The sequence below is a fragment of the Echinops telfairi genome, unplaced genomic scaffold (genome assembly GCF_000313985.2).
Source record: "Echinops telfairi isolate 266 unplaced genomic scaffold, ASM31398v2 ScPeMD7_9;HRSCAF=40, whole genome shotgun sequence".
Taxonomy (NCBI): Eukaryota; Metazoa; Chordata; class Mammalia; order Afrosoricida; family Tenrecidae; genus Echinops; species Echinops telfairi.
The window spans coordinates 1,177,052-1,192,029 of record NW_022103906.1 but is presented as its reverse complement, the minus strand read 5'-3'; positions in this window follow the sequence as shown (position 1 = coordinate 1,192,029).

Below are 14,978 nucleotides of genomic sequence, written 5' to 3'. Positions count from 1 at the left end.
GGGGGGCAGGTGGGAGACAGAGAGGGTGAGTGGATTTCAGGAGTAAGCAACGAAGTTGGGAGGCAGGCAGGAGCACTAGACCTGACTGTGATTACACAACTCATTTTAAAGGAGATTTAACCATGGGGGGAAATGTTCTAAATAATTGTACAACTCTTCTAGATATGATTAAATGGATGAACTATTGAATCGTATGATATGTGACAATAAAAATGTAAGAAAAATTATGAGTATCTCTCAAATAGAAGTAATTTTAATAAAGCTCTTGAATTGTTGCCAAATTGATAAGGAATAAAAAATGTGAGATATATTTGTTGTAATTTAAGATAAATAGACATTTATTTAGCACTATTGATGGCACCTAACCACAATTATACACCATGGATTAGCATCTAATTTGAATTTCTGAAACAGTTAATTATTTTATAATGAGAAAATGTTAAGATAAAATATGTGCAGAGTATCTACATATTTGGTCACTTACAGTTTTCCATTAGCTAAAAACTATGAGAAAGGAGAAAAAAGTTCAAAGCAGTAACTAGACTTTAGTCTGCAAGCAGTGGTCTTTGAGCTAAAAATGCTACTGAGATTTTGAGTAGACTAGAAATGGAAAAGGTTACTAATCTTTGGATTAGATGGAAAAGATGCCAGGTTATAACCATTCCTTTTAGCCTGACTTCTGCTGCAGATATTGTTTCTTTTTTCTTTTTTTGTCTTCTTATGCTGATTGCTATTAACTTGCAAAGATGAATAGCCTGACCTGGTCAAGGCCCTTTAAATATTAGATGAGTCGCATTCCCTATTTATCAGATTCGGGGAAGATATGTAGCTTCGTATCAAGGAGCTGTACAACTTCAGAGAAAAGTTCAATCTTCCTAATGCTCAGAGAATAAAAAGGCATTGCAAAATCATTAAAGGAAAAAGAAATCAAGGTAACTAAAACAGCTGCTCTGATTTAATGTATTTGGATTAGATTTCATACTCGATGCCTCCACTTTAACTAGCTTTGTACCTTTCTTGGTGAAGAAATGCATCTTCAGAGAGACTTGTCATAGCACATCTTCACAGGCACAAGGCAGGCTTTCATTCTGGAACCTGCTTCCTGCTTTCATTACAGAACAAGATGAAATGCAATACTGAGAAACACATTTGTCTAACTCTGAAATCTACACTTTTAAAATTGTCTCTTCTTTTTCATCTTGTTTCCAAGATATGGCATTCAAAACCTTTCATCATTTCCCTGCTGCATTCCTCTTCCCCGCCCCCCACCCCACCCCCTGTCCCTCCAGTTTTACCTCTTGCCACTCTCCCTCATGCTTCAAATGGTAAGGCAGGACAAGGCCGAGTAGTATTTTTTCAGTAGTTCACACAATCTGTGCCTTCATGCTCTGATCTTTTCCACATAGAATTTCCTCCCTCTCACCCATGTCTTGTTGAGAGAAAATTTATATTGATAATAGTCACAGCACAGTGTAGGTAATAGTCATAGTATATAGGAGGCTTTTTAAAAAATCTTCTCACCTTCGTCAGATAGAATCATGCTTTTAGTCTACCTATACAAAACTCAATCTTAGCATCGTTTAATAAATAGGGTGGAGGACCATATCCACCTACTCTGGCTTTCCTGTTGCCACAAAGCCACTGTTCCTCCCATAGCTCTCTACTGGGCTAAATAACTTATTGAAATGGCCACACAGAAGTCACAAACAGTGCCAAAAAGTGCTGGGGTTTTGTTGTTGTTGTTTGCTTGTTTGTTTGTTTCTTTTTTAGGGAAGTGAATAGGTTATCCCAAACTAGGATCAGAAAATATTAAAGATACAGTCATTGGTCCATAGCACCACCTCACCTCAGCCAGCAACCAAGTCTCTCCCTGGTCTTCAATCTCTCAGCCATGTAGTCCTCTGGCTTCTGTCTCTGGGCCAGTAAGTCAACCTGTAGCTCTGTCTCACAGTCCTGTAGGTTTGGTGCTGCTCCTCTTGCTCTGTCCCATACTCTCTTTGCCAAAGTCTCTGTTCTAGGCCTCCACCACTTCAGACAGAGACCTGGAATGTGCCTCTTTAATGCTCCTGGGCTTTCTTTCTATACTGCTGCTATTTGTAATATGAAACATCATTATAGCCAGGGAAATGGTAACAAAAATTAAGCAATCTCCTCTATTAGGTTTACACACACCCTATTTGCATACACCCAGAGCTGAATAAGACATATTTAAAGGGTAGCTTGAGAAGAAAAAGTAAAATGTTATAATGAAATCTGCAAAGACCTGGAATTAGGAAACCAAAAGGGAAGAACACAGTCAGCGTCTCTGAACTGGAAAGGCCTCCAGAAACAAATGCAAGTGTCGAGTTGCAATCTTCTAAGGTTCTATGGGCAAATATTGAACGATACAGGAAGCCTCAAGAGAAGATGGAAAGGATACACTGAGTCACTGTACTAAAAAGAAATAATTGACATTTCACTATTTCAGGGGGTAGCATATGAACAAGAACTAATGGGACTGAAGGAAAAAGCTGAAGCTGTACCGAAAGAATTAGCCAAAATACAAGGCTCCAGGAATTAATGGCATAAGAATCAAAATGTTTCATTAAACTGATGAAGGCAGGATCTTGTCTATGCCAGGATATTTGGGAGCCAGCTACTTGACCAGCTGACTGGAGGAGATCCATATTTGTACCCATTCCAAAGAAAGGTGACCTAACAGAATGCTCAAATTAGAGAAAACTATCATTGATATCACATGAAGGTAAAAGTTTTCTCTAGATCATCCAACTACAGTTGCAGCAGTACATTCACAGAGACCTGTCAGAGGTTCAGGCTGGATTCAGAAGAGGATATGGATCAAAGGACATCATCACTTATGTCAGATGGATCTTGAATTGAAGGAAAAAATCCCAGAAAGATTTTTACTTGTGTTGTATGGACTTTGCCAAAGCATTCCACTGTGTGTGTCATAAAAAAACTATGACTAACCTTGAGAAGAATAGCAATTTCAGAACACTTAATTGTGCTCAAGCAGAATGGGTAAATATAATATATTTACCCATAGAGGCAGTTGTGCAAATAGAACAAGAAAATACTGCATGGCTTAAATTTTGGAAATGTGTGCAGCAGGGTCATATCCTTACCTCTCAATCTGTATGCTGAGCAAATAATCCAAGAACTGGCTTACATGAAGAAAAATTCAGTATCAGTATCAGAGAAAATTTTATTAAGAACCTGAGATATGCAGATGACACAACCTTGCTTGCTAAAAGTGAGACCTTGAAACGCTTGCTGATGAAGATCAAGGATTGCAGCCTTCAGTATGGATGACAATTCAATTTAAAGAAGACCAAAATCCTCACAACTGGACCAATAGGTGGCATCATGATTTATGGAGAAAAGATTGAAGAAGGGATTTTTGTCTTACTTGGATCCACAACCTATGCTCATGGAAGCAGCAGTGAAGATATCAAAAGTCAAGTTGCATTAAGTAAACTGAAGAAGACCTCTTTTGCATGTTGAAAAGCAAGAAGATTATTTTGAGGACTAAAATCGCACTGCCATCCAGTCAATTGTGGCTCATTGCAACCCTATAGGATAGGGTAGAGCTGCCTCTGTTGGTTTCTGAGACTGTAAATCTTATTGGCATAGAGCGTTTCATCATTCTCCACTGGACCAAATGGCTGAACTTGTGGTTAACAGCCCAATAAGAAAGTCACTATGTCACCAGGGCTTCTATTTCTGGTTTCTAACAACCCAGATTTAAAAATACTTCCAGTAAGTTTTAAAATGAATTACTTCTTCAAGTATTTTATTGGTTATATCTCTTCACTTGTAATATTCTCTACTCTTTATTCCTTACACACTAGGACAGGGAGTTAACTCATAAAAGTAAACATATATATTCATTTTATGGGGGGCTGTGGTGCTTTGGAAGCTGGAAGATAGCTGAAATTGCTTTCACCAAGGTTATTCTTATTAACAAAATATATGGTTGTAGACATCTAGGGACTGAACTATTAATCGCCCACCAGTTTGGAATTAGAGTCTGGTCCTTTTAGTGTTTGTTTGAGTGTCTCTGCAAAGCTTTCTGTGAGCAAAAGGCATTAGCTGTAAATAATATAAACATTGGCCTGATGGAGGGGAATTACTTTATAGTTGCAAGCTCAAATGGAATAAATATATACAAGCAATATATGCATTCTGCTTATTAGTGCAAATCAAATGTTACGTGAGCTGAAGAGCTGAGGCTTATGGAGCTGGCACTGTTTGGCACACAGCTACAGTCCTAAAGGACAAATGTAATTGATAGAAATAGAGAAGACAAGCAAAGAGCAATACTTCAAATATCATAAGGCTAGTAGATTTCTTGGCACAGTTCCTTAATGGGGTATACATTTGTCTCTGCCATTTTAAATCAACTCTGCTGCCTGAAAACATACTTATCTTTGTGAGTGTTACCATGAATCAATTCCTAAAAAGACTCCTGCAGGACTGGCTAAGAAGAGGGAAATACAGCCCTTCAAATCAGATCTAATAATAATAGCAAAAGAAAAAAGAAAGCCACCAAAGAACACTTGTTCCTAGCCTGAATTCTGCCACTGATTTAGCTTTGGGAATACGAGGATGCTTGTTAATGTCCCTGGTACCTACTTCTCTGGAAAGCAGAGATGTGAATGGACTGAACAGATCATCCTTAATAGTCCTAAAACCAGACATGATACTAAGTTGAGCAATTAGCTATGATAAGTACCGGGTTAACATGAGAAATTACCAGACAAATTAACTCATCTCCAGACAGGTGAAGGATCTCTGGGGCATTGAGAGCATGAGATACACTCATTATTAGAAATATGGTACCTTTTATAAAGAGTTGTATAAGAAAGTAGGAATAATTAATATTCAAACAAACATAAAAACAGCCCGTAAAAATACATTCATATCAAGAGATTACTACACCAACATACTAATAAAGCATCATTTAACTGAGTTGCCCCTGTACCTTCAATTGGACAAATTAGCACCCTATAAACAGTTACTTGTTTCTTCTAAGGAAATTTACTTTTCCTTAGATTGAATTGAATTTAATTTACTTAGATTGAATTAATTCCTTAAATTCAATTTAATCCCTTAAATTGAATTTATTGGATACTTGCTTTTCAGAACTTCAGCTACAGAACATTTTCAGTTGAAATCTCTGTGGTCAGCTTGTGTGCATGTGATTAATGCACTTCAAACTTCTCTGCCAATTTGTTCCTGTATATTTTTTTATTAAAGCTGTGTTGAAATTATATGTCAGCTGCCAAACTATTTTACAATCAGCTTGTAAAGTTCCCACTCCTAGAGCATTTTTCCCTCTGTGAGGATGCTGAAGACCTACAATTTTCAACCATGAGACCAATTATTTAAGATATTTGCATTTATTGAAACCAGAAGATGTAATTTCCCCTGAAAGTAAGTTCTAGGTCCTCATTTTCTTTGAAATTATCTTATTGACTAACCAATATGTAACTGTGTGGATTCCAAACATTCTCTAAATGAAGTCAGTGCAAAGCCAACACTATAAGGGAAATTTAGGACCAAATACTCAACCAAGTAAAGGAAACCATGGTCCATATCTTTATAAGTGACTTCTTCAAACCCGAGAATATCACTTTATCAATTCTAGTGCTACTTTCTTGGCACTATTCCAAAATATATGGCACTATTCCAAATATATGTTTTATCCAAAGTCCCTGTAAATATCACTTATTCCTATTTAAAGCTAGTTTACAATATGATATGACTCTTGCCTCCCAAATCACAGAAAGACAGGCAATTTGGGGGACATTAAGGAAAGCCAGGAGACAATCTAAACTTTCTTAACATGACTCAACCAGTTTACAGATTTGTAAATGATATGAATTTATAACCCTGGTGCGAGTTCCCTATGATATTATCTCAGTGATATGTGACATTGTTTAAGAGTGATTCAACAGCTTATTCAATAGTTATTTTCATCAGCTAATGCTACAGTACAACTAATCTCATTTTTCAAGTACCAGTGTCTGCACAGCTTTGTGGGTGTAGGCTCAATTGAGAAGGGGCAATAAACTTTACACCCATGATTATCTTTATAGAGTTGTTTTAATTAGTATTCTCTATTTTACCTTTTTAGATTTTAATGTACATTGCAATGGCTATACAGAAGTCACATACAAAAGTCATGATTAAAGGCTTTATTAAAGAACTTACAAGGATGTAATGTCAGTGAGAAATGCTCACGATCATTGTTTATCAGGGTCTGTTACAAAGTTCTTTTTAAAAACAACAACAACAAAAACAAAGTTCTTTTTACTGTGCTAATAAATGCCCCATCTTCTGTAGCCTCAATCCAAATGCATTCAGCTCAAGCTCTGTGGGTCAGCAAATCCTGCCCCTTGAATTAAGTGCCAATAGGCAACCCAGTTCAGTAAGCCTCAGCCAGAAGGAGCTCAATGCCACTTCCATGGCCAGCAAACCCAACTTTTCCAAATAAGTGCCCAGAGACACCCAACTCTGCAAGTCAGTTTCCTGCACAAACCACTTGCCTTTGCATCAATCTGTTCCATGCTCTGGATCTTGGTTCTGCCAATGCATCTCTGATATAGCTGCCTTCTGGATCCAGGAGGTTCACTGCACAGGGGTCTTAGATGTGTAGCACTTCTGGTTCTTGCTGTTAATGAGACACTTTGCTCCAGAGGATGTGTTGTGCTTCTGGTACTTGCAGTTAGTAAGCAAAAGAAAAGCTACATGAAGACCAAGAGCCATTAGAGAGGGCTCATTTTATGGACAGCAAGATACTATTCACAATTACTCAAAGGTCAATCCTATCAGTATCTTCCCCTACCCTTTTACCAGACCCATATGGTGAGCATTAGAGAATTTGACTAAAAGAGACACAATAATTCATTGTCCTGCATTTATACAACATATACCTGTTCGATAAGCCCATTATAATACTTATAAAGTATGATATACAAGGAGGTATTCCCCCACACCCAAAATGGAAAATAAGCTCTGCTGGGAAGAACTTTTGTACTACACATTTTTCCTAATAGGTGAGCACGAAGCAACTCCCTCTGAGTTAGTTCACCCAGTTGTATTACCTAAGAAGGTTCTCTGCTCAAGTGAATTTTTTGTCATCAAAACACTTTCACTCAAACCTCATTTTTTGGGATGTCTAATTTAAGAGAACAGTGTGCGACTCACACCACCACCTCATGGCATGAGTTTTTGGCATAAAACAGCATGCCTCTTTTGTCCCATGCACCTTACTCACCTGACTTTGCACCGTGAAACTTCTTTTTTTTCCTGTGAGCTCAGAGGATCATGAAAGGAAAGTGATTTGACGATGTAGAAGAGGTGAAAATAAAACAAGGGAGGTGCTGTCAGCCATCCAAACAGATGAGTTTGAAAAAATGTTTCCAAGAATGGAATTTCAGATTTGACAAATATATTCACTCTAATGGAGAGCACTTTGAAGGTGATATGGTTGTTTTCAATTTTTTTTTTAAATGCATTGCTTTGAAAAAAATGTTTTCTAGTTTTTGAGAGGTACCCCTCATAAATGCAGTGGTATTTTTAATCTGTTTTTATTAAGCATTTGTGATAGTTAAGTTTACTTTGCCAACTAGGCTTCTGTAGGAACATGTGGGCAGAGTTTAATCAGGTCAAATCTTGATTAGAGGGCAACTAAGATAAATTCTTTCTGAGGTCAGCCTCCATCTCCCTAGTGATTGGACAAGCGTGCTACTCTTTGAGCTAGTCCTTTGCCTCAACTTTGTGTTGCACTACTTGTGGGCCGTGCCAACCCCTGGATCATGTTGCCTTGCCATACATCACTAGAGCTTGAGGTACTATCAGGATAGCACACTCAAAAAAAAGAAAGATCAACAGGTAAGAAACTTAATAAAAAATAAATAAACAGAAAAGCTGAGTAACACAACAGAACAACTCAACCTCCTAGATATTTACAGAACTTTCCAACAAACAGCAAAAAGCATAACTTCTTCTTCAATGTACATGGCTCATATTCTTAAATAAACCACACAGTGGGCCATAAAGCAAGCCTGAGAAAATTCAAATACATGTAGATCATTCAAACCATCTTCTCTGACCAGAGTGCATATATCTGGAAATCAACAATAGAAAGAATAATAAAACAAAGACAAACACTTGGAGACTGAACAGCACACTACTCAAAAAATACTGGGTAATAATAGCTTAAATAAAAGAGGAAATGAGGACATTCCTAGAAACTAATGAGAATAATAACACAATGTACAATAATCTATGGGATGCAGCAAAAGTTATTACCAGAGTTCATTTTATAGGAAACAATGCACACATGAAAAAAGAGGAGAGAATCATGTTCAGCACCTTAACACAACACCTTCAACAACTAGAACAGACTCAACAGATTAAACCTTCCAACAGCAAAAGAAAAGAAATCATTAAAATTCTAGCAGAAATAAAGGAACTGGAAAACAGAAAAACAATAGAAAAATCAGCAAAGAAAAATTTGGTTCTTTGTAAGGATAAACAAAATTGACAAACGCTAGCAAACTTAGTAAAGCAAAAGAAGAAGCAGACAATGATATTTAGAACTAGGGATGAAACAGGGGAAATCACAACTGACCCTAATGAAAGAAAAAGAGTAATAACTCGGTATTATGAAAGACTGTATTCCAACAAATTCAATAATATTGATGACATGGGCAAATACCCAGAAAAACACTCTTTCTCTAAATATGGACATTAAAAACTTGAACATACCCATAGCAAATGAAGAAATAAATAAGATAATCAAGAAATTCCTAATTTTAAAAAGCCCTGGTCCAGATGGTTCCACAAGACAGTTCTACCAATTATTCAGAGAAGAGCTGACACCAATTGAACCCAAACTCTTCCAGAACATGGAAAGAGACAACAAACTCCCAAACTCATTCTATGAAGCCAACATAACCCAGATACCAAAACCAGGCAAAGACCACACAAGGATAGAGAATGACACACCAATATCCCTCATGAAAATAGATGCAAAGTCTCATCAAATGTGGTCAATAGAATCCAAGAACATATCAAAAAAATAATACATACCAGTGGGATTCATATTAGTGATGCAGGGATGGTTCAACATTAAAAAAAAACAATTAGCATAGTCTACCACATTAACAAGAAAAAAGATACAAATCATATGATCATATCAATTGATGCAGAAAAATATTTGACAATATCCAAGACCCATTCCTTATAAAGGCTCTTAAGAAAATAGGATTAGAAGGGCAAATTCTCAACACAATAAAGGTTATAAATGAGAAACCAATAGCCAATATTACACTCTATGGAGATTAGAAGAAAATATTTCCTCTGCATAATGGAACCTGACAAGGATGCCCTTATCCCTACTTTTATTCAGCATTGTGCTGGAAATCCTAGCCAGTACCATAAGACAGTGGCAAGAAATCCAGGGAGTACAATTGGCAAAGAAGAAGTGAAACTCTTGCTATTTGAAAACCATTTGATTTTATATATTGAAATTCCTAAAGTGTTCACAATAGGATTAATAGAAACAATAGAGGAGTTTAGAGAGTAGCAGGATACAGGGTTAATATGCCAAAATCAATTGGGATTCTTATATATCAGTGTGGTAGCTATAAAATTGTTTGTCAATTTGAGAGAATTAAGTGTGAAGGGGTAGAGTCTAGCCTGTCATAGCCAATGAGGCCTCTGTGTGGGCATGGCCTTCTCTTGAGGATTCTGGGAATTCCTGTATTCCTTCTTGGAGGTGGGAGACAAACTCTCTCTCTCCACTCAGTCCCTGTGAGACATCTTCTTTGACAAGTCACATGGAGACAGACTGATGGCAGCCAGACCCTCAGAGCCAGAGAAGCCACATGGAGACCCCTACCAGTGCTGAGATGCTTACAACACCACTGGCCTTCCCATCCACTGGCCTGTGATCTTTCTGCATTTGGCATCATTGCATTTATTTCGTGAGTCTGAAGAGGACTTTATAGACTGGTATTGGACATAGGGGCTATTATCAGACTTATGGACTTGATCTGGACTGGGCTGGGATGTTTACTCAATATTCAATTGCTCTTGTATAGAGCTCTCTCCTATACACATTTGAGTGTCTATGAACTACCAAGATTAATCTACCTTCTTTAATCTACCTAGACTAATACAACCAGTGATGGGAATACCAATATCTAGGAATAAACCTAAACAAACAAACAAATGACCAGTACAAAGAAAACTGCATAACATTACTACAAGAAATTAAAAGGCATCTGTACCAATGGAAGAATATCCCATGTTCATGGATCAGAAGACTCAATATTGTGGAAATGTGGGTATCATCTAAACCAATCTACAAATTCAGTGCAATCATGGTCCAAATTCCAGCACCATTCTGTAAAGAGGTAGAAAAACTAATTACCAACTTCATATGGAGAGGGAATAAGCCCAGGATAGACTGGAATGCTTCAAAAAGAACTAAGTAGGTGGTCTTGAACTACCTGACCTCAAAACCTACTCTACAGCCACAGTTGTCAAAATAGTCTGATACTGCTACCAAGCAAATTATGGAATGTGTTAGGTACAAAAACCAAGAATTATAACATCCACATGCAGACAACTGATTTTTTGACATGATCACTATAAGCCTTAAATGGGAAACATTTAAATGGGGCTGGAAAAACTGAATATCCAGCTGCAGAAGAATGAAACAAGATCCATATCTCTCCTCATGCACAAAAACAAACTCGAGTGGATCAAACACCTAAATGTAAAATCTAAAGCTATCAGGATCATCACTGAGAAAATTAAGACAACTCCAAGTTCCCTAGTGCAGGGAATACATGGGCTATCTGAAATAGCAAAGGAAACACAATCAATGGAAAACAAAATATATGAGTAGGACCTATTAAAAGTAAAACCCTTGTGTACATCAAAAGATGTCCATTAAAAGAGTAAAAAAAGAGCCCATAGATTTGGAAAAGAGATTTAGTAATGACATAACAGACAAAAGACTAATTACTAAACTCTATAGTATATTACAAGCCTAGAACCAATTTAAAAACTAATAACCCTCTGAGAAGGTAGGGAAAAGAACCTGACAGATGTTTCACAAAGGATGACACTTAAATGGCTAATCAACACATGAGGAAATGCTCCCATCCACTAGCCATCCAGGAAATATAAATCAAAACAACCAGCAGATACCATCTAACACTCAAAACTGTAGCCCACTTTTAAAAATCGGAGAACAACAAATGTTGGAGGGTGTGTAGTGAGATTAGAACTCATCCACTGCTGGTGGGTACATAAATATGTACAGCTATTGTGGAAGACATGGCAATTCCTAAAACAGATGGCAATTGAAATACCATATCACCCAGAGATACTACTCATGTACCCAAAAGAAATAAGAAACATCGCGATCAGATTTTTGCTGCCCTGTGTTGATTGCAGCACAGTTCACTATAGCAAGAGGTTGGAAGCAGCCTACATTTCCATCAGTAGAAAATTGGATTAAAAAAATGCCCTGGTATATACACACAATGGAATACTATGCACCCCTAAAAATAGCAATGCAACTGTGAAACACCTCAAGATGTGGTGTTTCTTCCAAGGGATCTGGAAGACATTATGGTTAATGATGTTAGTCAATCGCAAAAGTCCACTGCTGTAGGATGCTGATGGGAAAAACAAGCAAGGAGAGGGGAAAGGGAGCAAACACATCTTGGAGAACAGAAATACATGTCTGTTGGCAGGAAAAGAGGGAGGATCAAGTTCCAGTTGGGGGGAAAAAGAGTGTCTTTGGTGGTATGCACCCAATGGGCCACGTTGACCCAGGCTTTAAGGCACAGAGAATGCTCCAGAGGCTGCATCAGTGAGATCCAATATGGAAACGCCTTTGGGTGAACTGGACTCTACCTCAGACACACTTGTAACCCGAGGACGTAAGTCAGAAGATACATGGTGTCCGAGGAAACAGAAAACTCTACTAAGATTGTTGAACTGTTGGTAAGCGGACAAAAATGGTCTTGCTACATCATTGCCTTATATGCTGTATTAATTGATATGCATTATTCTGGCCAACCTTTGCATGACATTCTCAGTGATTATTATTGTAAATTTCCTTAACAATTAACCCCACTTGTTTATGTAAACAGTGTCCAGCCATGAAAGGATTGATTCTATACAAGTGAATAATTCAGGTACTAGATATCAAGTGAGCCTACAATGTTCCAATATCCCTCTCTCAACAGAGCTGTAAAAAATCAATACCTGGGGCTAATCAAAGACCATATTAATGGAAGATTGTTATGTCCCAGGAGGATGAGATATAAGACTCTCTACCATAAATTATCAAGGAGGTTGGGGGGGGGGGTAATGAGAAGCTGATAGCAAGGGCTCAAGTAGAAAGAAAATGTTTTGAAAATGATGATGGCAACAAATGTACTTCACACAATGGATGGATGAATGGATTGTGATAAGAGCTGTATGAGCCCCCAATAAAACGATTAAATTTTTAAAAAAGGGAGCCAAAGGCAGATAAAAACAAACAAACAAAAAAACCAAGCAAAAACTATAGATCCAGGAATGGGTTCTGGGCTCACACTAAATCCTAGTTCATATTTAAGGACAATTAGTTCTTACATCATGGCCCTGCATGATACTTGCCCTCAGTAAGGGAACACAGAAGATATGGGTGCTATAGCAACATGTGGTGAAGAAATTATATGATACCTGGCCATTAGATAAAATAGTGCCTGGGGTATTAAAGGGTTGTCTTCAAACAAGCAGCCATCTAAAGGAGATGCCAACTAAGTCTACATGGAAGAAGCACACCATCACCAGTCACCAAAGGATTGTAAATCATATAAACCAAAGCTGAAGGAGGGATTCATATCTGAGCAGTATGACTGATGAATCAATCTAAATTCTTTAACACTATTTCCTGTCAAGAGAGCAATCTGAATGGCTGACCAAATGCTAATTAGATTACAATACCTTATAGACATTGAAAAGGATTGTAAATCATATAATCTAAAACCAAAGGAGAGATTAATATCAGAGCCTAAATTATGACAATCTGGTTTACAGAAGGCAATAGATGACAGTGGGAGACCAAGATACCAGCCTCCGGTGATCTACTTCTATTCATAGTTGAGGGATATTATGAAAGTGGTTAATAAACAGAGTGCATTGGAGAGATGAGTATAGAAGATCAAAGGCATAAATCTTGCTTAAACAGTTAAAATTTTGTCAGTTGATCTCCCCTCTGATGCACGCTGGACCTGATCTGCTTTTCAACATTTTTGTTGAGTCTTCCATAGAGCAATACATGCAGTCCGGCCAGAGGCAGCAAATAGCAGGGCAGGTCACCAACAGCCAGATGACAGGGTCCAACAGTCTCCAGCTCAAGTGATGCATACATTTGGCAAAGTAGATCTCCAAGGAACCCACTTCAGTGTGGTGAAGTAGGTCTCAAAGCAGTGTGGTGAAGTAGGTCTCAAAGGAACCTCAAATTATAGTAACATGGTCCATGGATTGGGTATTCCATGGGTAGTGTAGCTTGCAAGTTGAGGCAGAGAACTGAATAAGGCAGTACACTGGTCCAATCATCCGACAGCAAGGGGACAGAAAGGCAAGACTAACTGAGCCATTTATCTCTCTGCCCTTCAATTAAACTGCAACCTTATTAATCCCATATGTATTTATTGGCCATGTTGGCACAATAAACATACCTATTACAAACTCCTAATTAATAATAAATTCTAAGAGACAGGCTTGAAATCTCTGTTTTTAGAATATACACTTAATGCTAATTAATAAGCAATCTGTTTAAGAATCATGAAATAGATAATTATCTGAATTCTGATCCAGCTCTGAAATGTAATTGCTAATACGTCTAATAAATATTAGGGAGAAAACAACTCACTATGGTAGAAGTGGAAATAGATTTTCTTTCCAATCACTGTATTAGGATCACAATAGGAGAAATAAGAAAAAACTGTTCCCAGCACCAAGTTTCCATTAGATGCTTCAGGACTTGAAATCCTTTCTCGGCTTTGAATTAATGTTCACTGTAACAAATTTTAAAGGTAGAAACATCTGACTAGAAGATATGGGCAAGAAAGAGAAAGAATTACCCAAAGAAGACTTACTCCAGATTATGTGAAGCATAAAAATTCACATCTAAAAAGAACCACATGAACAGAAAGTTTAGGAAAGGTGTAGAAAACAAAACCTGGTGATTGCAGAAGTTTGGAATTCTCGTTTGCCTGGTCAAACATATATCCTCACACACATGAAATTTCTATGTGGCCAAACAATTAAGCAATTTAATTATTTGGCTGAAGTGGAGTATTTTCCTCAACACTTGTAAGATCCACTGATGAACACCACATTCAAAAGAAGAAAGCACAGCATGACATACCTTCTTTGCAAGAAATGTCTTAGTAAGAACTCAGCAACCATTCTAAAGTTGTAGCTTTACAAATGTCATTGAGTCCTTTTTATTCTCCCTAACTATATGCAGATCTTTAAAGCGCCTTCCATGCCTTTGCCACTTTTATAAAATACATGGCAGCAGGAATCCAAGAAGAAGGAAAGAGATCGTTATTTTGTTTTCTCCCCCACTATCTGCACTTAGTCGTGCATATATGTATCCTACTTCATTCCCATGCTGATAATATCAACTTCACTAGTGGAATTTCTGAGGAGGACAAGTAGTTAACACATTTGCTTGCTAATCAAATGGTTGGTGCTTCAAGTCCACTCATGGAGGCCTCAGAAGAAAAAGCTGGCAATCTGCCTCTGAAAATTAGATTTCAATCATCCATTGAAAACCCTGTGGAGCAAAGTTCTAATGCAATATACTAGGGTGCCATCGTTGGAATTGACTGACTTAATAGCAGTGTGTGTGTGTGTGTGTGTGTGTGTGTGTGTGTGTGTGTGTG